The sequence below is a fragment of the Xyrauchen texanus genome, chromosome 14 (genome assembly GCF_025860055.1).
Source record: "Xyrauchen texanus isolate HMW12.3.18 chromosome 14, RBS_HiC_50CHRs, whole genome shotgun sequence".
In the NCBI taxonomy this organism is placed as follows: domain Eukaryota; kingdom Metazoa; phylum Chordata; class Actinopteri; order Cypriniformes; family Catostomidae; genus Xyrauchen; species Xyrauchen texanus.
In genome coordinates, this window is record NC_068289.1 from 84,771 (window position 1) to 109,108 (window position 24,338).

The 24,338-nt window shown below is 38.9% G+C and overlaps 1 long non-coding RNA gene across 1 annotated transcript in view; it reads right to left on the reverse strand.

Annotated features, from left to right (window-relative positions):
• Positions 1 to 2,551: 2,551 nt before the first annotated feature.
• LOC127654683 (uncharacterized) overlaps positions 2,552 to 24,338 on the reverse strand; it is a 39,548-nt gene continuing 17,761 nt past the window's right edge. Inside the window, exons 2-3 of the long non-coding RNA XR_007971962.1 lie at positions 12,310 to 12,550; positions 2,552 to 2,882 (exon numbers count right to left, since the gene is read on the reverse strand). This is a non-coding gene — a long non-coding RNA (uncharacterized LOC127654683). The remainder of the gene's footprint in view (positions 2,883 to 12,309; positions 12,551 to 24,338) is intronic.

Consider the following 24,338-nt stretch of genomic DNA (forward strand, 5'->3'; position numbering starts at 1 on the left):
GGACTATTGGATGGCCCCACAATGTCAGATATTTTAGGTTTTACTATCATTGTGCACACATTTGGGTAACAAACCTGACCAACATACACACACACACACTCTAACCCCTGCCTCTCCTTTGACATTTCATCTTACTCATCCTTGAAAGCAGCTTGCTATATCCCATCACTCAGAACCATTACTAAATCCAGGGGCCAGGGATCAGCTCTTTGACCAAGTAAGAAGAAATTCACCTGTCAAGGTGCCTTTATACCGGCTCATTCTTAGCCCTAGGACACCAGCACATTTATGGTTCTGTCACAGTTTCCTCTTCTATCAAAGTAGCATGATCCAGTCATACATCCATCCATACCCCTTCACCCCCTAGGAGATACTGGGCATCCTGATCCCCATACGGAGCACATACTAAGGACTGGGAGTGGGAGCAGTGACAATTCGTGCCTCTCTATTATCAGTCCCTGCATCAGGTACAGGAGCTTTTCTCAACCTCTGTCCACCCGAGGGCAATGACTGTCTTGTCAGAGAGTTGACTTCCATTTACCTTTTTTTTATCACACCAGTACTTGGCTGATTGAGATGATCGCTCTCGCTCTATTTCTCCATTAAATCCCCCTCCAGAGGGAGCCGCCACAAAGTCAGGGCTTAACAGATCCACCAAACTTGCATCTCTCCCCTATATCCTCTTCTGTCTCCCTCCTGGGGACAGAAGCTTGGAGGATGAAGTATAATTCTGGCATCCTGACCAAATAAGATAAGAGAGTATGCACACATGCTCATCAACAGCTAGGCCCCATCAAATATTCATAGGTCTTGACAGACCCCACAGAAAAATGGCCAATTTGTCAGACTATGAATGGCACATGGAAATTGGCAGATATGCTCCAGACTACTAGATATCCACAAGGGAATTGGAGGAGAGGGCATGCAGCCTAAGGACAAAACTCAATTTACAGGACAAAACAGGAAAAAAGCAGTTTTACCCAACTTTTCCTTTTGGGTGGTTGTGTATCTTGCTTTATCGTAGAATGAGACCATGTGGGCATGCTAAGAGGATTGAAGGAGAGGAGCGCAAGGAGAGGAGGAGATGATTTGGATATAGTTGGATTGGTAGAGAGAGAGAGAGAGAGAGAGACATATTATAGTGAGAGAGAAGGCTAAAAAATGCTGGCATGAGTGCTGTGGCAGCGGATGCAGGAGAAGGATTAGAGGAGGGAATGGTCAGCAACAGCAGGCTTTAGTAGCATGCTGATATTTCCAAGCAGGAATTACAGCCTCAAGCCTGTCGCCAATATGCAAACACCAAGGCTGTATCCCAATTTGTATACTATCTGTCTTAAATAGTATGTAAGATTAGGAAAAGTGCATTCCAATTCATAGCAAAACAGTATGCCATAGGATGCTATCCTATTTCTTGTGGATTTTCAAAGTGCATACCCATCTATGCTTTTTAAGTTCATGTTGACCACAAGCCCTTGCTCTCTTCAAAAAAGGAAGGGGATTGTGATGGTTCTCTTTTCATTTCTTCAGTTGTTGAAGAATGGCAAGGAATGTGAGGCCAAACAGCCACAACAACTGTATGTATGTATGTATGAACATTGAAATTAATTGTAAATTTTAAGGTAATGAAATGTAAATGCTAACACTTGTGTGCTGAAGCAAACAGTAAGATACATGACAAGAGGGTCAACCCAATTTCATGACATGGTTATATGTCCCAATACTGGCATATTGTCTCAAAATTGGAATACATGGACAAAAGTGGGTGAACACCCAAACACCACACCTGTTACGTAAGTAGGAGAGGCAGACGAGGAGTGGGGATCTAAACGCGGGTTCTTTATTGAACAAAATGAAAATAAACAAGACAGGAACAAAGGAAACATCCACGAGGGGAAAAATGAAACCAAAACATGAAAACATCAAGGGAACACGAACAGTGTGAACAGGGCGAACAGGGCGAACAGGGCGAACAGGGCGAACAGGGCGAACAGGGCGAAGCATCTACATCAGACATCCACAAACAACGATCGACAAGGAATGGAGAAACAGCAGGGTTTAAATACACAGACACGATAACGACCAAATGACATGCAGGTGAGAACAATAACAAAAGTGCTGGCAGTGATGAGGGCCGGGAAACATGGGAATTGTATTAAGACAGTTGACAAGTGAAACACTGAGTAGACAACGGGGAATCGTGACAACACCCATATATGCTGGTTGAATATTACATTTCAAAACCATGTGCATAATTTGAAATGTTGTCCTCCTTTTGCTACTATATCAGTTCCACTCTTTTGGCCATCCTGCATAGTCTGTGTACTTTATTATTACCAACAAAGTACATACATTTAGTGCCTGGTATAGAAATATATTAATTGGGATGCAATCAAAAACTCACAGTACCTTAGTGGCTGAAAAACAGCAAAACACTTCTTTCTTTATAAAATGTACTCCTTACCTTTTCCAATTGGTTCAAGATGATGCAAAACACAAACCATCCATCATGACTGTTTTATCACTTCAGTACAATGGTGAAAATTCAATGCTAATATAATCTGTAAGGTATAGGAGGCCATTTGCAACACAGTAAGGATGATTGAGGTCCTTGCTCTTAAACCAGATGAGTCTATAGGCAGAGCTGAATAGGAGCGCAGTGGGCCCATTGGTATAACTCAACCTGCTGCTCTGAAGTCTCTGTCCTTACTGCAGCAGAGCCTTCAGCAGCTACAGTCCCCAAGCACAGGTGCACATCACGGCCAAAAGAGCCTCAGCTGCGGCAGCTAAACATTGATAAATTGTTGAAAGGTTTTTCGCCTTCTTTATTGATGCAATATATATTCCAAGAGCTACGTTGTAGACTTTAAAATTCTTTACTTTGCCTGAGGAGAAAGGAGAAGAGAGAGAGAGAGAGAGAGAGAAAGAGACTTTTGTTAATACATTACCAGGCTGAAGTAATTCGCCAGAGTGTTCATAAAATAAGTGCCCATAAAACACACTTCTGTCAGACTGGAGAAACTTCTTACATGGGGCGCCAAGAGCTGAAGCCAATGTGGCCAGGGCAATGAGGGCAACATGTTGTAAGTGTGCACACACACACACACGCGCATCATATTCTTTTACAAATATTGCACAAAAATGTATTTTTCTCATTCACACACACACACACAGTCTCTAGATGTGAGGAGGAGGAGTGCGGGGCCAGGCTGTGTCTACGTACACCCGGCCCCCAATCGGGCCAATAAGCTGAGGAGAGGGATAAATGCAGCCGGAAGTGGCAGTTTGGGAGAGAGAGAGCCACACACAGCTGTCATGTGTGTATTTGTGTTTGTGTCTTTTTGTTTAATTTAAATATTACTTTGACTGTTCAGCCGGTTCCCGCCTCCTCCTTGCCCATTTGAACCTTGTTACACTAGAGTTTACTCAGAATGGTTTGTTAAAAGACGTGCAAAATGTAAAAGATGTTTTCTTTAGTGGACGCTTGTCTTTAAATCATGCACCTTACTTACATTAGTGTGGGCTGGAAAATTGTTCTAAAAATTCTATTTAAACTATCAAATGTTGCAATAACTAATCAAGTAACCAGCCAGCTGGTGAGTAATTATTAAATTATTTGACAAAGCTACATTTCTCACATTCGGCACATAGGGAGTGTTAATTTTGGACCCTTCACACACACATATATAACACCTTTTCAAGTCATACTCATTGAAACACACACACCTCACACATGGCTGCAACATCAGTGGCCAGACCGGGAAAATTAGGTCACCTCGATAGAGAATAATTGGCAGTATTAGAGAAGACAACAAGCCGTCAAACAAACTGCAGCACAGCAGGAGATCAGCAGTGGGGGAACTTTACAGAGTAAATCACAAACACACACACACACACACGGACTGGTGTCTGGAGGTGCTGAATTCTCCCCTGGGCTCCCAGAGAGAGTGAGTGAGTGAGAGAGAGAGAGAGAGAGAGAGAGAGAGAGAGAGAGAGAGAGAGAGATGGGAATGAGAAAAGAGTCTGAATAATGACACTAGGAAAATGAAATGACTTAGTATGGAAGAATGGAGAGTTAGATAAAGCAGGTCAGAGAAACAAGAGGGAAAATGATAGAGACAGAGGAAGAACAGACAATCATGGGCATAGAGAAAGTATTAAATCAGCTCGGTAAAGTAGGATCTTTTACATTTTAAATGTTTTCCCCACACACACACACATATAATAAAACAAAAATAATGAAAAGAACATGCCCTGAACTCTTTGCCCCTTTTGATACATTTATAAGACAGGCCACAGCTTAATTTCACTTAAAGAGGGAACACACCAAATTAACAGAAGCACATGATTTATGAGTGTGTGTGTGTGTGTGTGTGTGTGTGTGTGTGTGTACATATGTACATATGCTTCATGCAGAGAGACAAGATTTAAATGATACTAGCTTCAGCTGTGAACTGCATTTCAATTAGCTCACTGTGGAGCGGAGGGGGGCGGGGCCGGTCGGAATATCGCGCGCCCGGTCCCCAATCAGCCTGATGAGGCACGCGAGGGATAAAGGCGGCCGGTGATGATGGTTCGAGAGAGAGAGAATTACGGACATGTCCGTCATGTGTGTTTGTTTATGTGTTTTTGAGTTTAAGTTTCTCATTAAAATATAATTAATGTTGACAAGCCGGTTCTCGCCTCCTCCTTGCCCATCCTTCAACTGTGTTACATTGGTGCCGAAACCCGGGAAGGAGGAGGGATGCCCGTCGCAGAGTCCTCGACACTGCCGTCCACCCAGGGGAGTGCCGCTGCCATCTGCCGGGTGACGGAGTAGCCCGACCGCCTGGAGTGAGGGAGCCGCTGCCGGGGGCGGAGGAGTGCCCTGCCGTCCCCAGAGACGCGGAGGGGTCGAGGGAAGACCGCCGTCCGCGAGGGGAGGAGGGAAGAAACTCTCCGACCGTCCGGAGCGGTAGAGCCGCTGCCAGGGGCGGAGGAGTGTCCCCATTTGCCGCCAGAAAAGCGGAGGCGCGTTCTACCTGCTGGGGGTCGACGGTTTCACTCCGGTTCGCCCGGGGGTGGAGCGGCTGTCGTCCGCCTGATTGTGGAGGAGTGTTCGAGGACCACGCGACGGTACATCAGAGAACCGGTGAGTGAGCTTTTTCTCTCTCTCCTCTCTCTCTCCCTGTCGCACCGTGTTGGCCTTTTCCCTCGCCTATTTTTTTTTGTTGTTTTCTTCCCCTCCTGTCTCCTCCCAGGGCAAGGAAGGCAAGGATGACCACGCGGGATGCAAGATACACCCCGCCCCAGGGATGGGGGGGGTGTACGTCATGCCGGTGGCACCCCAGCCTGAGATAACGCCGGGAGGAGTGTGGAGTGGAGGGGGGCGGGGCCGGTCGGAATATCGCGCGCCCGGTCCCCAATCAGCCTGATGAGGCGCGCGAGGGATAAAGGCGGCCGGTGACGATGGTTCGAGAGAGAGAGAATTACGGACATGTCCTTCATGTGTGTTTGTTTATGTGTTTTTGAGTTTAAGTTTCTCATTAAAATATAATTTATGTTGACAAGCCGGTTCTCGCCTCCTCCTTGCCCATCCTTCAACTGTGTTACACTCACATAACATTTACATATCAAGACAGAGGCTTCCAGGCACACAATGCAAACATTAAACATTTATTCCTTCTTTTAATGTCCTGTCATAAAATATGTCATTTTTATCAATGTACTGTACACTGAAAAGGTAAGTACAGTGACCTGAAATTTATTTGGACAACTAAGCCATTTTAAATGTGTGAATATTGCATTACACAACATGAGAGCAAGTGGTGTTTTAAATTGTAAAATAAAAGTATACTGTAAACTGTTTGAAATGAAAATAAAATTTAATATTTTATTATTAGGTCATATAAAAAGAGCAGTATTTATCTGGCACAAAACAATTAGGATATTAATAAGGGTGACTGTATCAAACATAATAAATTACACATACATGTGCAGTAAACAACTACTACAAAACACATGTATCATATTTTTTATATAACTGAATAAAACATGGTAATATACTTCTGTATCTATATCACCTGTGAAAGAATGTACTTTTAGACACAAGCTGGACGGCCCATTGATCTTAAAGTCCATAGAGTAAGAGAGTTGGATGCCATTTTAGCCTACGAGTCACCACTGGGCCATCCATTACCCATATATTTACGTGGGCAATTGTGTGCACATCACACCTAGAGCTGGTTTACAGCATTAACTGAGGAATTGAGAGAATGTCATTACTACGGAAATAACTCAAATGCCAACATGATTTTAGCAAAAATGACCATGTCTTGTTAGCATATCTCATTGCTTAACAAACATGTAACAAATGTATTTGCCTATTGATGGTTTCATTGTCCAGCTTCATAAAGAAGAAACTAAATGACAATAAGAAAACACATTGGCAATACATTCTTCAAACGTAAAATAAGTATGTAATTTGATTTAAAGCCATATGTCTTTATCGCATTCTGTTAATGATGAATTCATATTAACATATTTGTGCTACAACGTTTTAAGGCTGTCTGGTCCAATTAGCTTTAAATAGAGCCATGGATCTTGTAGAACTACTGCCAAATGGCCTAACGGCCCTGGCAGATGCAGCCTATTTAAAAGCACATTTCTGTCTGTCTGTTAGGGAACCGTGACTACCGGGTTGGACCCGGCTCACCGTATCCAGTGTTTATTTGGTCTCCATTATCTTTTATTTGCAGGCTGATGCTTTCTCTTGGCAAGAGATCAGCTGTAAGTCAGCAGTGTGGAGACAGTGAGGGAATGCAGAACCAGCTGAAGAGAGACACGTTGGAATGAATGAAACATCCAACAGGTCTGTTGAGCTAAATACACTCTGTGTTTTTTTTTCTGATAAGGGTTTTCATTGAACCCACTCTAGTTTAAACAACTAACACCATTTATTATGTCTTGATGTAATTATTTTTTAATATATATATTAGGTATTCATTAATATGTATTTCATGTACACTGTGTTATTTATTTAATGTAGGATGTTATAATGTATAATGTTTACGTTACTTTATGTGGCCTTATTAATTGCCCCTTGGGGACAAATAAAGTGTTTTGAAATTGAAATTGAAATTGAAATTGAACCACTCTGTCCTTCATAATATATTTTTCACCTTGCACTTTTTATTATACTAGTGTTTGGTATATAAAAACCTCACACGTACATTAACATAACAACGATCAGGAGATTAGGTTTTTTACAAAACCTGTGAGTTGCCTCATGATCTACTGCCTACATATCCATCTGCCATCTTAGGCAACCTTAGTGACTGAATTGGAATGCTCTACATAGGCAGCAACTTTGCGCATCACATAAATAGCTGGATAAATGGGTTATAAAAGAGCCTGATGTTAACATGTTGCCAAGTTAACATGTGGTTTACACTATATAACAGTTAACAACTATCAACCTGTCAGGCAATACATGAGGCACCATTCTGGAATTGGCATAATGCCCTTATTATTGTAAAAATATACAATGGCAGCCAAAAGTTTGGAATAATGTTCAGAATTTGCTGTTTCGGAAGGAAATTGGTACTTTAATTCACCAAAGTGGCATTCATCTGATCACAAAGTATATTCAGGACATTACTGAATTAAAAAAACAGCACCATCACTTTGGAAAAAAGTTTTTTATTTTTTTATCAAATCTAGACAGGCCCCATTTCCAGCAGCCAATCATGAGTAATCATGCTAAACTGGTACTAGAAAATCACTATTTGGTTCATTAAAGTAAGCTTTAATGAGCTATTGTGTTTTGAGACAAACAAAATGCAGGCTTAGAAACATACAGTATTTGCCTGATTAATTTAGTCTTCCAGACATCCCACACATTCAAATATGACATTTAACACACATATATTCAGTGAGAGGATGAAAAGCAAATCAGAGGACCAGAGGAGGGATGAATGATAGAGAAAATTAAAGCAAACAATACAGGTACATTATTGGATAGCAGTCAGATTCAGCAGCTGCCCAAAAACATATTTAAGATATGCAAATGACTGTCATTGTGAGGCACTTGTCAACATGTTAATACATCTCAATATACAAACAAAACAAGATAGTGAGAAAAGAGTGTGAAGAATAAAATAACAAATCTTTCTCCCTCGACCAGTTTCTTGGTCTCAGTGCACTTCCCTATTATTCCAGCTGTTATTATTCAACTGATGAAATGCTTTACTGGTAAGATTATTAGTGGTACATGCTGAGTCAAGCATCTTACTCACAACAAACCCCTAACCCTATGTATTTCAACTTTGGTGCATAACTTGTCCCACACAACTTATGCTACAAACCCACTTTATGTTAGGTGTCTTTAACAACCAGGTACTAACGTTAAAAAACATACAATACAATGTACTTATTACAAGATTTCCTTCATTCACAAGTTTTTTCTAACAAGATTCACATTTGCTGGTATTGAGGTTGAGGTATGGGTAGGGGTTGATACAATGTACATATTATGTACATATGTGTTGTTGCATTGTTCTTATATTTAAAGTGCCTGCATTTAATAACATCTGTAGTTATACTGTTTACCTTAGCCCTAATAGTAAATCTAACCCTACCCTAAACTCAAACCCTAATATAAACCCTAACCCTACGCTTAAACCTAAACATACTTCACCCTCAGTAGCTGCAAATGTGAATCTTGTGGGAATAACATGTACATTTGCATTGTATTGTATGTATTTTTATGTTGGTACATAGTAAAAACACCAATAAAGTGGGTCCGTAGCATAAACCATTTGGGACAAGTTATGCACCAAAGATTAAATACTTGGGGTTATTGTAGGTGTTTGTTGTCAAGCACTTGATCAGAATTAAATAATAGAGAACTAAAAAACTGGTGGAGAGAGAGAGAGAAGGAAAAGAACCTGATGTATTGTGAGATTCAAAAGAGAGGGTGTAAAAACGTGGAGATAACATTGACAGAGAAAGCCACAGAAAAGAAAAAACAACAACAAAAATGTAGCTCTTAAAGGCCAGATGTTTTGGTGTTGGGTGACTCAATGCCTTGCGGGCCGACCAGTTGCCTGGGACACAATCATCCAAGAGGGACAGTAGGGAGGACTGAACAGAGCCAATAATGAAGCTCCCGCACCTGCCAAAAGCTTAAATTAGAAGGAAATGCTGCAGCCAAATACATCCATGGGAAAGGTCACGGGAAAAAATTCCAAAGCAAACACAGAAGATGCTGCAACCCAAGAGCGTATTAGATCTCCCTAACCTGATAATGCTGAAATGGATGGGACAGCACAGACAAAAGGACAATCTGTTGTATGAACCCCATTCAGTAAAGCAGACGCTAGGCGGAGCTACACAAAATGTCAAATGGTAATAGATAGGTGAAATTTGCTCAGAAAGAAAATGAATGTGCCTAGATTTGCTGGTCATTCTGAAAAGGTCACCAGAATATATTAAATACCAAGCAATGAGAATGGTACCAGTAAAGACTGGAGATTTTGTAATTAGTACTGTAGAGCATCTTCATTTTTAAATGAAGGTTTGACGTTAATTAGACGTTAAATGAATCAGATAATTAATTGAAGCATCTTAATGGCTTAATGGATTACAAATAAGATTTAATGGTGTAATAAATGTTATGGCGCTGTTTGTTGGCGAAACCTGCATTTTTATACAACCTTTAGGAACTAAAGGCATTCTCTTCTCCGTAAAACATACAATAGCATTTCATCATAAAATCTTCATAAATGTTTAACGGAGCATAAGTATGTGCAAATGGAAACCTGGTATGTACGTGGCTTAATGAAGGTCAGATTTGCTTTAGTGCTATTTTTGTATCCTGTAAAATATATGACCCTGAGGCTGGATTACTCACTGTAAATATGTAACTGCAGGTTCAATATTAACTAGATGTTATATTTACATATATATATATATATATATATATATATATATATATATATATATATATATATATTTTTTTAATTATTATTAGTTGTAGTAATTTAATTATTATTAATTATCATTATTTCCAGGTCAATTTTAAGGAAAATCTTTCAAACCTTAGGTTGTTGCTGACTGTGTGTATCACCCGCTGCTCTGCATTACCATACCAACATTACTGAAAGAGTTTCTGAAGTTTATTTTTAAACAGTGGCCCTGGTTATTTCACTCTGACCTTAACAGTTAGTGCAGTATACTTCAGCGTGAATTATTTGGTGAACCTGTCACAATGTAGTGCAAACATTGTAACAAGGCTGTTATTTGAAGGATGGTGCAGTGCTAACTATATGTAAACTGCAGCCATAAGTGCTTTTACTCATTTAACATGTAAAGAGGGCATTTACCGTAATGGTCTGATAGAAACATATCTTCCTAAATTTGAGCAAAATTAGGTAGGGAGTTCGGTTTTGTTGATTTAAAACTTTATAGCGCATTACCCTAATAAACCTAATCTGTAAGGGAGAACATTTAACTCGCATTTAGTGCCACTGGTGGACATTAGAGCTGCAGAAATATGTGTAAGAAGCTATATAATATCATTAAGCACAAATGTTGCCACAATCACGTAATTTTTGTTAGATCATGCTTGCATTTACATAGAAGTCTTGCAGGCACGGGGCTCTATTTTAAGAGCGTGAGCGTTAAGTGCAACGCAATACCTTAAGTGCAAAGTCAGTGCGATGAAGTTTAATTTTTTCGTGCAAGTGTCAAATGTGGAACATCTGTCTGTAGTATTGAACCCCCTGTGTGTTATTTATTTCACCCACATACTTTATTATTTTTGATCTGTGCTTTGTGTATTTGATCACTGATTGCTGTTTCACTGGTTTCTTAATTGTGGGCTTAAATACTCACGAACAGTTATGATTGAAAGATCCCACCCTCCCTCTCTGACATTGGTAGCGCTGTTTGAACTAATGGATGGTTGATTAAGGACAGGTGCGAGTGTGAAGGAGGAAGGTGTGCAGGGGAACGCGCGCACACTGCGAACCGAACCTATACGGACAGGAACATTGATCGCTGTGTAAACTTGATGATAGAAAGCTACAGCCGGACGAGCAGTGTGCACGGATCTGATTATAATCCATCAATGGAGATAAGTCAAGCGGAACAGAAGAGGAACGTAGATGTTCGTGCAGTGGATTCAACGCCTGATTTGAGCTAAGTAAAGGAAAGTTGTCCTGCCTATCAACTTATGTGTGTGCGTGAGAGCTGGGCTACTGTTTTGCGTGAGACTAAGGTTTGCTTGTACTCCTTCTCAGTGCTGCCGCTGTATATATTGGATCACGGAGCTGCGTGAAGGGACGAACTACCAAGGCTGCCTCATCTGAACCGGCATCCCCTTCCGCGGCCCGCTTGCCTACCGGACTTCCATATAAGGTCAACGGACCTAGAATCTGGTTTGGGATGTGACTGAAGACTGCCGAACTTTTCTGTCAATGCATTTGATTTTTATGCTTGGTTGATTTTTATATACTGATATAGAATAGGATTTGGATTTTGAATCTAAGCTGATGAATTGGGCTGTTGCATTAACTGACCAGTGAGTTGCATTTCTTTACTTTTTATCATGTTGCAAATTTTACCATTGTGAGCAAATTGTTATTAAATAAATTGGATACATTCTAGAAGTGGTCGTTGTCCTTTTCCTGTCAGTGGATAAATTAAATGCTGGTATAATTAAGAACCTCACATTCCAGTGTGACACAAGCATGCGCTAAGTACCAACGCAAAGATTTTAATCTGGCAGTTTAAAACGTAACTGGCAGTTGCAGAAACACATATGTGTGACGCTACTCTGCGGGGCCCTGTTATTAACCATCAGATATCTGTGACAGTATATATGAAAGGGTTAACCGTGCCACTGGTGGATATTTCACCTTGGAGCTGCTGAGACATGTGTAAGAAGCTATGTAATGTAATTTTCCCCAAATATTTAAATTCATAGTGATGCCATAGCAAAAGAAATTCACAACAGTGATTTCTTGTTATACAATCTATTTAGCTGGGGCATTTAACCAGGGCAGGTGTGGTCCAAATGGCCTCTGGCAGTGCTGTTTGTTTTGGTTCCTTGAAGAAGCGTGTTTTGCTGATTAAACTCATTATTGTTGTTGTAAACTGCAAGACCTGAATGTTCTCAGTATTGATCGTCTGCTGAAAGTTTGCTCTAACACCCTCAGGGATTTAGTCCAAGATTACTATTGTCCACAAACACTCTTTGTCTCTGTTTCTCTCTTATCCTCTGCAAGCATTTAACTGACCATCACAAAGGACAAAATATTAGCCACTGACCTTCATTGCCATCTCTTCCATCAGGGTTTGCTAAAGAAGACAGCCGCTATATCGCTCAGGTTTTTAGGCCTGTCTGCAGGTGACACCACCACGTGTGCGTGACACTAGTGATCTTGGTCTTCATGGACAATTAGAAACAGGCTGCTTGATGGAATGTCTCCGGCGAGTGTCGGGTTCTCCTTTAGCTGGATGGGAAAAGATCTGACTGTGGCGTCGCAGTGTTCTCCAAACTGCAAAGGAGCTGTGAAGGCAGAAAGAGGAGATGTGCTGAGGTGGACACAGCAGCAGAACACACACAAAAAAAGTCACTAGCATCACCAGGGGTCTGCAGGCAACACAGGATCTAATAGTAGCCCTTGAGTCACGATTGCTCTGTAAACTACTGCCTGCATTTTTAAATTGGTCATTGCTGTTCCACAGGAAAGCCTGCACCTCTCATTAAGATTGCATCAGTGATGTGGAGCATCTTCTTTAAGTACTTAAAATTAAGGATTCGGAAACATTAGGTTGACTTTTCTTGAGCTAAAGTCAGTCTGCACTTACCAAAATCTGAAGCACTGCCCTGGTGGCTGAAACAGGATGTGTTTTTGAACGTCAGGACACACGTGAGCTCCAGTTTTGAAATGCCCGCAGAGGGGCACCTAAAGCAAATATTTTTTTTTTGCTGTAAAATATGTGATACATTGAAGAGGAATACATATTTTTTTAAAGGGATAGTTCACCCAAAAAGGAAAATTCTCTCATCATTTACTTTACCCTCATGCCATCCTATATGTGTAAGACTTTTTTTCTTTTGCTGAACACAATCGAAGATTCTTAATAGAATATCTTAGCTCTGTAGGTCCAAGTCAATGCAAGTGAATGGTGGCCAGACGTTTGAAGTTCCAAAAATCACAAAAAGGCAGCATAAAAGTAATTCGTAAGACTCCAGTGGTTTAATCCATGTCTTCAGAAGTGATATGATAGGTGTGGGTGAGAAACAGATCAATATTTTAGTCCTTTTTACCATAGAGCTTCACTTTCACTTTCAGAATGTGACAGAATGTTAAAGTGAAAGTGCAGATTTATGGTAAAAAAGGACTTGAATATTGATCTGTTTCTCACCCACACCTATAACATAGCTTCTAAAGATATGGATTTAACCACTTCATTTTAAGGATGAACAGAGCTGAGATATTCTTCTAAAAATCTAATTTGTGTTTTGCAGTAAATGTTTCGAAAATTTAAATTTTTGTCTGAAACCCCCACCCTACATTTATCCATCAGTAGAGTAAAGTAGTGGGGCTTTTTTGCAACAAACTAAACATTTCACCAGATGGATTAAGAGATACATCCACTTACTACAGTTCATTTTTTTTATGGAAGCAATATTGATGTCACAGGTAATGAACATTAAATGTGCAAGGCGGTTTCTCTGTGACTCCAAGACCCCTATTTTCTCAAAGGGCTCCTTTTGGGAGTAGACCTTGACGCTCCACATGGGCAGCTTCAGTGACTATTGTTGCGGCATAGCCCATGCTGGCGCCACCAGTCTGCAAGTTAACAAGGTCCCACAGGTCATAAAACATACAAGGCATGAAAATTATTGGGTGTTTGAGGGAGTATGAAAAACTCTAGCTGTAAATCTCAACTACACCATAAAAGAGATCAAAGACCAAAAGATCTTTGCTTGTTTAATTATTAGTTAATACTCTGATGTGTCTTTTGAATTTTGTAGTCTGTAGGGTGTTTTGAGCTGTGCTACATACAGTCAAAATGAATAGAGTGAGAGCCTTGTTTGCAATTTGTATGTGGGCTCATTGGTGTGCAAAAATGCTGTTAGAATCACATTGTCTAATATGAACACAAGCAGAGAGGTGAGGCAGGTAAAAAGACAAGCAGAGGCAGAGTTTCACTTTTGTGGGGGGCACACTAGCCACCATTGTATCAACAAAAATCATAATAAAAATCATACAATTTATTTGTTTTATTCACACACTTATGAAGTCAAAGGCACAACAGAGGAAGGACAACAGGATGGCGTAGCTTTTTTTTTTGGAAGTTTTGGTTTGTCCAAACATTGATCCTTCAAACTGAAAGACTACTACCATAGTAAAATAAATGAGCCGTGAGCTCTGCTGTCTGCAAATTCCTGGATGATTACGACATCCAAAGTGATTAAAATACAGCCATCTATTTAAATTTTGCCTGCAGGGATTTAAGTAGAACAGATAGAAAAAGCAAATCAGTCAAGTGTATATGATCCTCTAACAGCTAAAGAGTATTAATGCATATTCTGACTATCACAGGCAGTAGGGCCATTTACAGGGCAAGGTAAAAACATTGCAAATGATCTGACTTTACATTTTACTTGGACTTACCTTATAGACCAACGAAAGCAATAAACAAATATCATATGCTTACAAAAAGAAGCTAAAATACTTGTCACAATAAAAAACTGCAATAAACAGAGCCCCCATTTCCTGGTTACTGTCTGGAAAAGGTCAAGAACCATTTAATAATGCTCAGAAACTCACATGAACTGGGCACGACAATAAACATTTCTGACCATAGCAGTTTTGGTATGGCTGGATGGGCAAATGTCATTTCTGCTGTCAAACATTATAAAGCCTGCAAGAGTAATGTGGTGTCTATATAAAAATATATTAACCTCAGGCTTCAATGGTATAGAGACATTAAGAGACCATTTTCCCAAAGATACTATTATGGTTCAAATATTTTCTTAACTTTGCTCTGTGCAACTTATTAACATATTCATTAACTGGTGGGGAAAACAATGCCATAAAGCCATTAAATTAGAGGATGTGGTTGGAAATCAAAATGACATGCTATATCTATATCTAGAAGAAAATGCTCATTTAGATTTAGATTCCTTAGAGAAAGCAGGCCACCATATCTTTATGCTTAGCTTCACATTTCAAAAATTATTTGTGTTGTCACAAAACTAATGTTCCTCTATTGTGTGGCTGTGTTGAATTTCTGTGTCTATATGTATATAAGTATAATCATCTTTATTTTATTCCATTTAAAATTCCAATTCAACATCTTGTGTGACTTGGCCATTACAACTTATTAACTGAAAGAGAGCCAATTTAGAAAATTACGAATGATATACTGTATATACAGTATAATGGTTGAACATTTTCAACCTGTAGGTAAACAGTTTATATTTTTAATTGACTTTCAAATAGCACGTTTTATTTCTTTCTTTCTTTTAAATAAAATTTCAATATGTTAACTTATAAAATAAAATAAACATGAATTCATCCATATCTTTTCCAAAAAGGTTGTTTGGTCTCAGCACAGCTCTTCATATTCCATTTGCTCACTTTTATTTAGCTATTCTTCTAAGCCAGATCAACAAGTTCAACTTCATTAGAAACTAAATGTTGCGTGTTAATGTGAAACTCAGTTAAAGGAAACAGACTGTGGGTCTCAGCAGAGTTGCCCCTTCCACAAATACTAAATCACCTCATTTTTAATCTTGCCAGTTGTTCAGCAGTGAAATACATCTGAGAGAGCAGGAAGAGAAGGAGGAGCTAAATAGCTTGCCATGTTGTCTGATTTACGTCTTGATGTAATTGCTGTCTCTGTTCGTGAGCAGAAAACAAAGAGTAACAGTGTACTAATAGCTTATGAGACAGTTGTGGGTGGGTGAATAAATGGAGACTACTGCATAACCTGAAAGGGCGATTAATGGTCATAGCAAATAAGATGCCATAACACTCAACAAATATGTAGCTTTAAAGCATAAATGGAGAAACACAGATAGCTGGGAGCAGAAATCTTGCACAGAATGTAATTATCTTTAATTCTCAACTTGAACAAACACAGTTGTCAAATGGGGAATGTAAAGGTAGAAAACAAAGATGGAGAAGGGAAAAAAGCGATACAAAGAGACACGGCATGAAATGGAGTGAATTGGCACGTGACAATATCAGCCCTGAGATATCCAAACCTCTGGTCTTTCAAACTTTAAACTCTAACTAAATTTTACAAAACTAAACTCTGCTGTAAATACAATGTGTGATGTTTTATGTGATCTTTCAGACACTTTAACTGAAGTTTATTGTGACGAGGAGGAGGGCAAGTTTCCCGCCTCCTCGGGACGGAGGAGAAGCTGCCGTCCACCAGGGGAGGAGGGGTTTGCTGCCGGCCGCCTGGAGCAGTGGAGCCTTGTTGATGAGAGACATCAATGGAGAATGGCCAGACTGGTTCAAGCTGACAGAAAGGCTATGGGAACTCAGATAAGCACTATGTACAATTGAAGTGAGTAGAATAACATGTCAGAATAATGTACAAGTTATCGAATCATGAGGCGGATGGGCTACAACAGAAGACCACGTTGGGCAATTTTTAGGACCATAGTGTTCCTAATAATGTGCTCAGTGAGTATATATATATATATATATATATATATATATATATATATATATATATATATATATATATATATATACTTTTGGAACAACACCTATGATACCTTAAAAATCAGGGTCATATTTGGGGTGTACAACTAGGAACATTGTCCTGGGGCCTGTGACACTATTATGGTACAGCTTATTTAGTGGGGCTGTGGTGGCACATCCATAAAAAAAAAAATTCTTGGCCCTATGAATTTAAGCAACAAAATTGCTTAAAATGCTGCCTAGGTTTTGGACCCAAACTAAAGAGTTTTCCATCCAGTGCCTCCTGTCTCTGTGAAGACCAGGCTTTTGTGCACCATTCAACACTGCCTCAGTATATGCGCAAGCAAATTCAGCACCAAGGACAGCGAAACACCCATGTGGCTGGAAGGCAGAGACCAATCAGGCACAAGTCAAGACAAAGAGCTCAACTCACACAGTGAAGTCTGAAAAAAGACATTGGGTTTTGAGTGTTGTATTGTCTAAAGGTAAAGGTAATTGCATAAAGGGTAATGCTGCTGTTTCCATTTGCTGTCATATAGACTTAGAAAGATTAACCCGAGCCACCCGGCATCCCGTAGCTGCTCGCAAACCACTTCCTTCTTCATGCTGCGTCTCCAAGACACCTGCGGTGACCCCATGAACACCTGCACCCACATATACAGATTTCTTTCTTATAGCATACCTCCTAAACACTGTCATCGTCCTCCACACACACAACTAGCTGCATATTAATGCAGTTACAAAAACTAAAATAGAGCCACAAGCGGCAATCATTGTATCCATGAGTGCAAGTGTGTGCAAATTTTCGAGCAAATCGTACAAACGGCGTAGGAGTTTGAAAAAGTAGATTTTTCAGAAAATTAAAAAATGGCGAAAAAAATTCAGGAAGGAAAATCAAACATATACGCTTTGATCGTCTTAAGAATTTTGATTCTAGCCCTTATAGAAAAGAAGTTATTAGCACATATGAAAATTAGCTCATTATAGCGCCACATTGTGGATGATTTTCACCAAATTTGGTGCACCGTAATTTCATAACGATCGGCCATTAGCAACGCAAGTTAATCACTACTGGAATTTTATTGGCTGCTGGCCATTTTCGTTGATTTGTTGAATCGTTTTTGTAAGGATGTGTAATATCAATGCATTCCAAGTTTCAGAAAGTTTGGACTTTGTGTTCAGAAGATATTGGCCATTCAGTAAATTTGGGCCACACCAAAGAATGAATTAGCTTTTATCTTTGAAACGATTTGACAAATCAAAAATCCAAAAACTTATTTTTGTCATAATGGTCCCTCGATGATGCATGTAAATTGTTTAGCAAATCTGACAAATGGCCTTGGAGGAGTTTGCAAAAGTATGTTTTTCAGAAAATTAAAAATGGCGGAAATAAAATTGGAGATAAAAGTTTTGTTCATCTTGACTAAAGGTACACTTACGGTTGCGAAGACATGAGCCAAAACGTAAAAGTGCTTATTATACTGCCACCTAGAGTTAGACGGGGGTGGATGTATGTGCCTGAGTAGTTTATTTATAATAAAAATTGCCACAAGTGGCAATCATCTGGGGCCAAGGAAACATTACTCACAGCCTTATTCACAGCAGTGCTATTTTTGTTTTTTGACAAGATGAAAATGAGTGTGAGGGACAGACTTACAGTTTCTTCAATGGGTTGTCCTGTTTTTTAAAGCATTTTGGATCATTAACTCTTTGATGGGTTTAAAGACTCTGATGTATTACATAGCTTGTGTCCCTCTAGTGGACAAAATGGGTACTACATCCTGAACTCTCCTCCAGTGTCATTTTATAGTGTAGCTGAAAACAAAAACTGGCGCAAATTTTCACATATCATCAGACTCCTCAATACTCAGAGACTGGTTTGACACACACGCGTGTCCTGAGTTGCACTTTAATTACTGTCACTTTATAACTGTCTGCTACCTCAATAACTGCTATGTGGATAGAACATTATCTCATAGTATGTTATGTTTACATTTTTTGAAACTGTCATCTTTTTGCACTACTGAGTACTGGTCGGCGCTGCACTGTGTCTATTGTCCTGTTCATTGTCAGTAATTTGTTGTACTGTCCTGTACTTTTTGCACATGTTTGCACGTGCACTTTATATAGGTATATATAGGTAGTTTATATAGGTATTTTATTTCGTTGTGTAGTCTCACGTGGTCCTATGTTGGTCCTTTGTTGTTTTTATGTAGCACCATGGTCCTGGAGGAACGTTGTCTCGTTTTGCTGTGTACTATACTAACTGTATATGGTTGAAACGACAATAAAAACCACTTGACTTGACTTTGCTGGTGAGTATGAAAAAAATTACCAAATTTGACAGAATAGATCCTGTGGATACAATTGTTTTGGTGTCAAATTTCAGCTGCTTTTATCACTGTTCAAAAATAGTATTTTCTTAAGTTGCAGTGACACAGCATAATATACTGATCACATTTTATACAGTACGGACTGATCCATCCTGGAACACAAAAAAATGTGTTCACAAAAAAACACAAAATGTGGAACACAAAAAAAACACATCCTGGAACACAAAAAAATAAAAAGTATACTCGCGCCTTAACTCAAACCCAAATCTTATCACTAACTCAAACCCTAACTCTAACTGCCTTAATCAAAGTAGGACAAATAGGATTTTTAAAGTTATAGCACCCCCTTGCATCACAATTTGGTGATTAAAAAACCCTAACCCTAACTCAAACTCTTACCTTCACTGCCTTAGCAGTAGCACAATGGACAGAATTTAAAGAGCATCCTCAACATGTACCAAGTTTGGCCTTTGATTTGAGTAGATATTAATCTATGAATCAAAGTGCGTTCTACTGAAGGAATTTTATTGCTAATATCTTTAGAATGAATGGACATCTCAAAATCGTTTAAAAAAAGTTTTTTTTTATAGGAGGGTCTGTAGATGATGCATACCAATTTTTGTTCAAATAATACAAACGACCTAAGAGGAGTTTGAAAAAGTAGGTTTTTCAGAAAATTCTAAATAGCGTAAAAATTTTGTAGACGGAAATTACATTTGTAGGGCTTGACTCAAGGATTCAGAGGAAAATTTTGATTCTAGCCTATACAGTTGAGAAGATATGATTGGGACCATCCTGCCAAGTCTGGAGTCTCACAAGTTACCGTTTTTGCTGCCCAGACACTTAGGGCAAAAAATAACAATTTGAATAAGAATACATATAGCCACAAGCGACAATTTTATGGGGCCAAGCACATATGGCGAGATGTCCAAAATAAACAAATTTGACTGAAAAGATCATGTGGATGCTGTGGACAAATCTATTTTTGTGTGACATTTCAATTGCTTTGAGCACTGTTGCAAAATGACGATTATATTAAGTTATTGTGTCCCCTAACATTAAAAATGAATAAAACTTGGAATGTTACCTCAGAGTGTTCTCTTGTCCATGAATACAAAGATTAGATAACTTTGAAAATTGTGCTCACAAGACACAGGCTAATTAGTCATTTGTTTATATCTTCGGAACATTACGAGTTCTTTTTAACAATTTTTGTCAGGAGGGTCAGTAGAAGACATTTTCCAAGTTTTGTGCGAATCGGACAAACAAAGCCTAGGACAAGTTAGAAAAAGTAGGTTTTTCAAATAAACCAAAGTCGATAAAAATGTTTGTTGTGGAAGTGGAAATACATGTGACTGTTTGATTTGGGGGCACTGATGGATTCAGAAAAGTTTTAGAATTGTTTTGTAGCCTATGCGGTTCTGGAGATATTAGCAAAAATACAAAGTCGATAATTATAGTGCCACTGTGTGGACAAGTGTCACAGAATATAATATACTTCTTCATGTAAAAACACTGCTTGTGTATAGTAAGTTTCTTAATCATCGGCCATTCCCAATATGAGTTATTAGGTGCTTACATTTTATTGGCTGTGGCAGCCATAATTGTTAATTTGTCGAATACATTTAAAAAAAATATGTTAGTACTTGAACCAAAGAAGATGCATATTTAATATGAACTTTGTCACTCAAACGGCTGCAAAGTTACGACAGTTTTTTGTTGTATCGCCCCCTAGTGGCATAACTATACTAAACTTTGTGTGCATCTTCAAAATGTCCTGCTGACTGTATAATGAGTTTGGATTTTGTGTTGAATAGATATTGATCAATTACTAAAATCTTGTTAAACTGAAGGGATTGTATCGTTAATATCTTTATTATTTGACGTATAAATATTTGTCAGTAGGGTTTGTAGATGATGTATACCAAATTGTGTCCCAATCGGACAAATAGCTTAGGAGGAGTTAGAAAAAGTAGGTCTTTCAAAATAATTCTAAATGGTGGAACATATTTATAGACGGAAATGAAATCAGATACAGGGCATCTGGAAAGTATTCACAGCTCCTCACTTTTTCCAAATTTTTTTATGTTACAGCCTTACTCCAAAATTGATTCAATTCATTATTTTCATAAAAATTCTACAAATAATACCCCCATAATGACAATGTGAAAGAAGTTTGTTTGAAATCTTTGCAAATTTATTAAAAATAAAAAAAAATCACATGTGCATAAGTATTCACAGCTTTTTCTCAATACTTTGTTGAAGCACCTTTGGCACCAATTACAGCCTCAAGTATTTTTGTGTATGATGCTACAAGCTTGGCACACCTATTTTTGGGCAGTTTCTCCCATTCTTCTTTGCAGGACCTCTCAAGCTCCATCCTGACTAGTCTCCTAGTTCCTGCCACTGAAAAACATCCACACAGCATGATGCTGCCACCACCATGCTTCACTGTAGGGATGGGATTGGCCAGGTGATGAGCGGTGCCTGGTTTCCTCCAGACATGACGCTTGCCATTCAGGCCAAAAATTCAATCTTTGTTTTATCAGACCAGATAATTTTAGTTTCTCATGGTCTGAGAGTACTTCAGGTCCCTTTTGGCAAACACCAGGTGGGCTGTCATGTGCCTTTTACTGAGGAGTGTCTTCCGTCAGGCCACTCTACCATACAGGCCTGATTGGTGGAGTGCTGCAGACATGGTTGTTCTTCTGGAAGGTTCTTCTCTCTCCACAGAGAAACGCTGGAGCTCTGTCAGAGTGACCATCAGGTTCTTGGTCACCTCCCTGACTAAGGCCCTTCTCCCCCGATCGCTCAGTTTGGCATAGCGGCCATCTCTAGGAAGAGTCCTGGTGGTTCCAAACTTCCTCCATTTATGGATGATGGAGGCCACTGTGCTCATTGGGACCTTCAATGCTGCAGAAATGTTTCTGTACCCTTCTCCAGATCTGTGCCTCGATACAATCCTGTCTCGGAGGTCTACAGACAATTCCTTGGACTTCATGATTTGGTTTGTGCTCTGACATGAACTGTTAACTGTGGGACCTTATATAGACAGGTGTGTGCCTTTCCAAATCATGTCCAATCAACTGAATGTATCACAGGTGGACTCCAAACAAGTTTAGAAACATCTCAAGGATGATCAGTGGAAACAGGAAGCACCTGAACTCAATTTTGATTGTCATGGCAAAGGCTGTGAATACTTATGTACATGTGTTTATGTACATAAGTAAAAAGTACATTATGTACATTTTTTATAAATTTGCAAAGATTTCAAACAAACTTCTTTCACATTGTCATTATGGGGTATTGTTTGTAGAATTTTTAGGAAAATTATGAATTTAATCAATTTTGGAATAAGGCTGTAACATAACAAAATGTGGAAAAAAGTGAAGCGCTGTGAATATATTCTGGATGGACTGTATACTGTTTTGTAGGCCTTGACTCAAGGAATCAGAGGAAAACATTATTTTGATTCTAGCCCTCACTGTTGCGGAGATATAACATTTTTCATGTGATTATTTTGTTATAATACTTTTAATTGTGCTTTAAGCAACACATTAATCACACAATAATGTAATGTAAAAGGAGACCCTCTCCTTGAAATCCGAACACAATGGGTCAAAAGAGACATATTACCTAATGATCATGGTATTTGTGTCTTTTAATAGTTGTGCCTATATTTCTGTGACTGCTGTCTTAAGATTCCTTGGGTCATGATGAGTACACTGATACTCAGTTTGCCATAACTAGCCATACATCCTGAATGCCATTTTGAATTTAATTGAAAAACTACTTTTTCCAACTCCTCTTAGGCTGAAAGTCCAATTCACTCAAAATATGTCATGTGTCATCTAGGGACATTAATAACAAAAAGTTATCAAAAGCTTTTTGATAGACTAAACTGTTCTCGAACAGCACTTCAATGAATTAGATGACAATATGCCAAAAAGCATCATAGGCTGTATCTCAGTGATGCTTTGCTGTATTGACATGGAATTGTGTGTCTCATTGGCATCAAACACTGAAGCACCAAATTTGGTGACAGTTCCAACTCAAAAGTAATCATGAAATGTTTTGTTTTATAACCATTTATATTCATAAATTTTTTTACAGCTTTTCTTAAAATCATTATCAGAAATGTCCAGTAATATTTCCTTACATGCAAATGTTTGCTTGACCCTGTAATTGCTGCTTGTAATTTTTATTCATGCAGACCAAAGTCAAGTCATTGTTATTTGTATACTGCTTTTCACAACACACTTAGTTTCAAAGCACCTTTACAGAAAATATTGCATTAACAGACAATTAAACAGTAATATCTATAAAGTCTTAGTAATCATTGTGTAGTTTGATTAAATATGATTGTAAATTGTGTATTAAATTATTAATTAAATAATAATTGTATTTAGAACCCCAGTGAGCAAGCCGAAGGTGACTGTGGCGAGGAACACAAAACTCCATAAGATGTTGGTTAATGGAGAAAAATAACCCTGGGAGAAACCAGACTCAATTTGGGGTTCAGTTCCCCTCTGGCTAACCAACATTAATATAATACAATGTTAGTTATTTGTGTGCAGTGCAAGTCATGGTTTGAAATTTCATGACGGAAATGAAATTGGAGATATCCATTTCCAATGATTCACAACGATTCCAATGATATAAGGCACTTGAGTCTAGGACATACGGTTTATAAGTTATGACCCAAAATGTGAAATTTTTGTGCTTGTTCACTGAAGCGCCACCCATAGGCTGATCAGTGTGAGTCCATGGCATATGTGTAGACTGCTGGGGTACTACCATTCCCCAAAGTTTCATGTCTCTAGCTCTTAGGTGCTTGGACCCCTAATAATAATAATAAGTAAATCAGTATGGATACAATAGTGTTCCAACACCTTTGGTCATAATAAAATCTAGACATACAGTCTCTAGACATACACATACAAAAACACACACATGGTTTGTGCACACACCATGCCAAAACAGACTATCATATACATGAACAGAAGTGCACGCACACATATATTCAAGTTTCCGCACACCTGCACAGACTGAATAAAATACAACAATACACAACCCCCAAATGCTTAGTAATTTTCTGTCTAATTATGAGAAATATTGTCCCTCAAAATTCCTTACAATTCAATTTATTATTACCAAAGCTGGGGATAATTGAATTATATCACCTGCTGTTCGTAGTGCAGACATCACCTTTTCACAGGTGCACACTATTGTGTGACGGTATTGCCATCAAAATAGGTATTTAAAAATCTATTCTGGAATGTATTTC